Here is a 6,000-nt window from a genome sequence, read left to right on the forward strand (position 1 = left end):
AACAAAAAGGAAGGGATGGTTCTTTCATTGCGATTCCATTTATGAATACTTGGAGGGGAAACTCTTTCTTTTATCAGGATGAAAGGCTTAGCCGCCCGACTCACTCCGGATAGAGGTATGGAGAGATTGTTTGTGTCAACTTTTTCACAGATAAATGCAAACAAAAACCTTTAAGGCATTGCTTTGTTGCTTCTAAGATCCTAAGAAAACTTTTTAAAATTGAGAACTTTAAGAACCATTTTTAACAAAAAAAAAAACCCTTAAAAATATAAAACAAAAAAAAACAAAATTTTTAAAAGGTAAAAAAACCAAAATTTTTAATTTTTCATCCCGGTTTCATAAAAAACAAACCAAAAAATTAAAACAATTATCGCTTTAGCAAACTTATATATATATATGTATAATACTTATTTTTTTTATTTTATACATGTTATTGTTTATATGCGTAAGTACTGTTTTGGACAAAAATCTGCTAAGGATAATGTATCCAAATCTGTAATTGTGAGGTTTAGTGTTACGATAATAATAATGATTATATGAAAGAAATAAGGATGAACACCGTGATTTATTGCGAGGAAAAACCCCTTGATCTCGATTAGATCAAAGGAAAAAAACCCAAGGTGATGACAAATCGTCTATCACCACTTTATTAATCAAAAATCGGGTTACAAATGGTTGAAGCTATGATCAGCGAATACAAAAAATACTATGTGTGTGTGTATTACAGAGAAAAGACGTGTTTGCTGTTGTGTTATGTTTATGATATGTTTCCTAAACCCTAGCTAATCAATAGCCTTATTATATACAAAAAGAGACTAACAAAAAGTCCTATTTTCATGCAACTACTCCCACTAGCTTAGTCTTCACTATTGACCACGTGCTGAAGGTGCCTTGTAGCGAAATATTAGGTAGAATAGGTCTTGGAGCCGTTATATCTATCAAATATTAATCTGCACATAAGAAACAATCGTTAACAATAACAATAACTGAGGATCGTTGATCCAGACATAACTCTGGAACTCTTTAGAAGGAAAACTGATCCAGACACGTCTTCAAGAATGACATATCCTCAGTACTCAATTATTTGTGACCCAACAAGAAGTCCTATAAATCCGCATTATCCCCACTAAACGTGCTACATCCATTTGACCACGTGCCATATATTCTTGACTGAGTTAGTGGATAGACTAAGTCTTCTAACCGTTACCACTGCTAATATCAATACTACACATGAGAACAACCGTTAATTAGTAATAAGTACTGAGAATCCTTGATTCTGACAGAATCTGGAATACATGCTAAGGATAACTGATCCATACATATGCCAGGATAACGTATCCACAGTGTCAAATTTATGCGCCCTAACATGTACAATTAAGATAAATGATAATGTACGTATGTGTACATTATTTAAATCGAGATTAAATGTAAATATACATATGTGTATAATTAGTTTTTTTTTTATGAAACGCGATAAAAATAAAAAAATATGGTTTTTTTACCCTTTTAAAGATTTTGTTTTTTATTGTTTTATATTTTTAAGAGTTTTTTTTTTGTTAAAAATAGTTCTTAAAGTTCTTAATTTCAAAAAGTTCTCCTAAGATCTTCATATAATATATATACACACCATATAGTAACAGAGTAATCACGGATATAAAGATTATATTTTACAAAGTAAAAAACCGTCAATAAGTTTTAAGCATTTTACAAAATAATAAACCGTCAAGATAGTTTATAAGGAATAAAAGACGTCCTAACAACAAATTAAACATACGGACAGAGTTTCCTTACATACTAACTGCCAGTTTATAATTTTAACTTTGCTAGTAAATTACTTTAACCATTACTTAATTATTACTTAAGTAATATTAGAACCATTTCTTAAAAGGGTGTTTTATGCCATGATTCAATACTTTATGGGCTTAGCCCATCATTATGTTTATTAACTTAGGATATAAAATAAGAAGTTCTTACTTGCACAAGAATGATAAGGATGATAAAGATACACCAGTGACTCCAAAGCTTGAAGTTTTTATTAATAAGATGAATATTTTACAAGATTGCAGAAAGAAAGGAGATGCTAAGAATTAGCGTGTCTCCAACAAGAAACTAAACCCCCTTTTATAGGGAAAACACACCGAAAGAAACAAAATACATAAAAATAAATCAAAAAATAAAATATTATATAAAAACTAGAGATTCCTCATGGGAGAAGCATGGCCATTTAAAATGGCATCCAAGGTCTGCCTTATGGGGCTTTGTCAGAGATTCCCATTATGAAGATGAATTATTAACTTTTGCAGAGATTCCCGCTATGAGTAGGGAAAGTGTTATGTCACTTTTAAGCTTTTTCTTTTCCTTTTTCTGGTTTGCTTTTGGAAGATTCCCCAGATTGATCTATGAATTCTTCTTGGAGTTTTTCTAAATATTTATCCAAGTCTGCATCTAGGCATATGATGTCCTTTGTATCTTGGGCTTATCCTGGTAAATATGAGAATTCATTATAATCTCCTTGACTATTAGACGAAATAGACATAGCCTTTGAGGAACTTGCTGCAGAAAAATGTTTCTTTAGTTCCTTCTTCATTTCTTTCATATAGGATTTAATAATCTCGGAGTTTGAAATTTCTTGCTTGCCTTCTATAAGCCTTTTCGAAATATGTTCGAATGGACTATTGATCTCTTTTTGATGCTTCATTGTTAACTGGGTTTTATAATACTCTATTCTTGAAGTAATTGCATTCACCGTGTCTTGGCCTTCAATTTGTTTGGTGGACACATTTATTCGGACCATTTTTGTCCAAAACTTTGTATAACAAGTTCTTTTGAGACATGGGAAATTATCCCTTAAGGTATATCCTGTGGTTGGTTTCCATTTCCAAATCCACAGAATAGAAAATTCTATGAAAAAATACATTGAGGCTATTCCCTCAAACCAAAAATTACTATTTTTTGCTTCTATAAGATTGGGAGAGACTTTAACCCATTCTAGATATAATCCTTTAAATGGTTCGGGAAGAATTTCAATTGTTGGTCCATATAAAATGAACCATTTTTGAAACCAACAATGTATACCTTGTTTAAAGATATTATCACTAATCTTTATGAACCATGAATGTTTTCTCTTTGGATTTTCATAAAATAAGCATTTTTCAAATCCTTGGATATATTCCAGTAATTATATTTATAAACTTGCTTGCCACCTGTCTCAGGATATATGAATTCCCTTTCCTTTAAGGTGCTTAATCCCCATTATTGTGGCGATATAATTTCTTTTATAAAAATTTTGCTAAAATTATACATATTTTTCTCTCTTTCTCCCGAGTAAAAATGTCTTATTTCTGCTGTTTCTGTAAGCTGCAAAACATTCTCATACTATTGTCGTGTTTTATAAGAAGATGCTTCATATGAAGCCGGCTCAATATATTTTTGCATAAGAACCCATGGATCATCAAACAATTCAACATCTTCTTGATTTAAAAGAATTATTTTCTTTTGCCTCTCGGTTATGAACCAAGAATCTTCTTCATTGTTGTCTTGGGCTACATAGGCATAAGTAGGAGCTTTTGAAGCTTCTTCTTCTCTTTTAGCCTTTATCATGGCCATGACCTTTTCGTATAATGGGTCATTTGGATCAATTTAAATTTCAGTATCGTTTGTGTTGTTATGAACAACACTTGAGCTAGAAGCAATATTTGAAGCTATCAGCCTTCTTGTACCCATTTGAGCTAGGACTATGTCCTGCCTATTACTAATACTTCTGCCTCGTCCTCTATTAGGAGAGCCTCTTCCTCTTCCTCGAGGAATCATTCCTGAAAACATAAAATTATGCCTGTTTTGGACAAAAATCTGCTAAGGATCAAGTATCCAAATCTGTTAAGTCAGGTAAGGTGCTAACTCGATAATGACAAGTGTATGATTATAATATTGGTGAACACAATGATTTGATCACGAGGGAAAAATCCCTTAACCAAGATAGTCTTACTTCGATCAAAACTTATCAAGGCAATCTTTGGTAAAATAACTTCGGTCAAGGATTAATAAGATAATCTCTGGTCGAATTACTTTAGTCAATGATCGACAAGATAACCTTTGGTCGAGGGGTAAATGATTATCGTGATCTCCAGCACAAAAAACCCCGGGACGGTGAAAACTATCACCGTCAAGTTTATTGATTAACAAAAAAGGTATTACAAGTGTTTGTGGAGTTTATGATCGAGATTACAACGAAAGCTAGTGAATAGAGAGAGTGTTTAGTTCTGCTCTAGTGTGTGTAAGTACATGTGTGTATCTAGCTCGATCATATCCCGTATATATATAAGAAAAAGTAATTAACAAACTTAACAACTTCATCCTATAAATCCGCTAGTCTTCCATTCTTCACCAACGTGCTGTTTGACCACGTGCAGATAGCCATTCACTAGCGAATAAAGCGGTAGACCGGGTCTAGATACCGTTGTTATTATTTAAACGTCAATCTTCTAGAGAGTTCGTCCAGAATCAGCTATGTTGAATTAGGATCCTGGATCCATGCTCCAGCTAAAGGTTGTCTTTTGAGGATAATTGATGCAAGTTCGTCTTACATTTGATATACCTGTATAACACATCACCATACTAAACACAATCATTAGTAAACAAACAATGCCGAGGATCGTCGATCCTTTATATCCTGATGTATATTTCAAGGATAAACTATCTGTAAGACAGTCAAAGATAAAGGATCCTCAGTATAAAAATCGTTGCCTAACAATGCCGAAGAGATTATTTTCTCTTTTTCTATTAGGAGTTTTATCCTTTCCATAGAATCATGCATTATTTTATAATAAAGTCTTATGGACTTTTCTTTATTATATGGATGAATAGTGAAATCATCTCGTATATTAGAGATTCTTTGCATTTGGTCTCTTATAATTTGACGATGTAGGTTTATATCCTATGATATATTATTAAATAAGATTTTTAAAGGACCTTTGATTTTGATTTTTCTCCTCATTTATGTATTCCCTGGAAAGAAAACCAGGAAGACTATTATCAGTTCCTTTTTTGTATAGAATTTCAAAGTCAAATGGGGCTAGCTGTGATTGCCATCTAGCAAACATTTGTTTAGAAACATCATGTTTAAAATCATTTTTAAACATGAATCTAGCCGCTTGACAGTCAGTTTTTATTATAAACTTTTGGTTATATAAGTCATCTTGAAATTTTAAAACACATTTTAAAATTGCCAAAATTTCGTTAGCTATAATAGCATGATTTTTTTGGCTGTCAGACCATTTTCCTGAATTAAATCTAACAAGATATTCTTGTTTAGTTTGAGGAGAGATTTGTTTTAGTATCCCTCCAAAACCTATGTCTGAAGCATCTGTCTCTACCACCTTATCCCAACTTTGGATTAGCAATGGTTAAGCATGGGAGGTTAGAGACTTTTTGTTTTATTTTTACCACCGCTTTTGTATGATTCTCACCCCATGGCTTAGGATTCTTTTTTAATCTATCATATAATATGGACGAATCCTTTGCCAGGTCTTGGTAATATGGAGCGATATAATTCAAACTTCCTAAAAAGCTTTGTAATTGAGGGTTGTCAATCATTTTGTCAGGGAATTTGTTTGCAAATTCTATACTTCTGTTGATATAAATTATTTTCCTTTTTCAATCATATGTCCTAAAAACCTAACATTTGTTTGAAATAACATCATTTTTTTACTAGAAATAACTAGTCCATTTTTTATAATAATATTTTTAAATAAATTTAGATGCTTAAAATGAGCTTCAATATATTTTGAAAACACCAAAATATCATCAATGTAAACAATTATAAAATTTGAAAAAGGAATGAATATGTCATTCATAATCTTTTGAAATTCCGAAGGCGCATTTTAAGACCAAAAGGCATAACATTTCACTCATATTGACCAAAAGGAACATTAAAAGCTGTTTTATACCTATCCTTTTGATCAATCTGGATTTGCCAATACCCAGATTTTAAATCAAATTTTG

This window comes from Bidens hawaiensis, unplaced genomic scaffold (genome assembly GCF_021521415.1).
Source record: "Bidens hawaiensis isolate Kalapana, Puna unplaced genomic scaffold, B.hawaiensis_p1.1 tig00004773_1, whole genome shotgun sequence".
Classification (NCBI taxonomy): Eukaryota; Viridiplantae; Streptophyta; class Magnoliopsida; order Asterales; family Asteraceae; genus Bidens; species Bidens hawaiensis.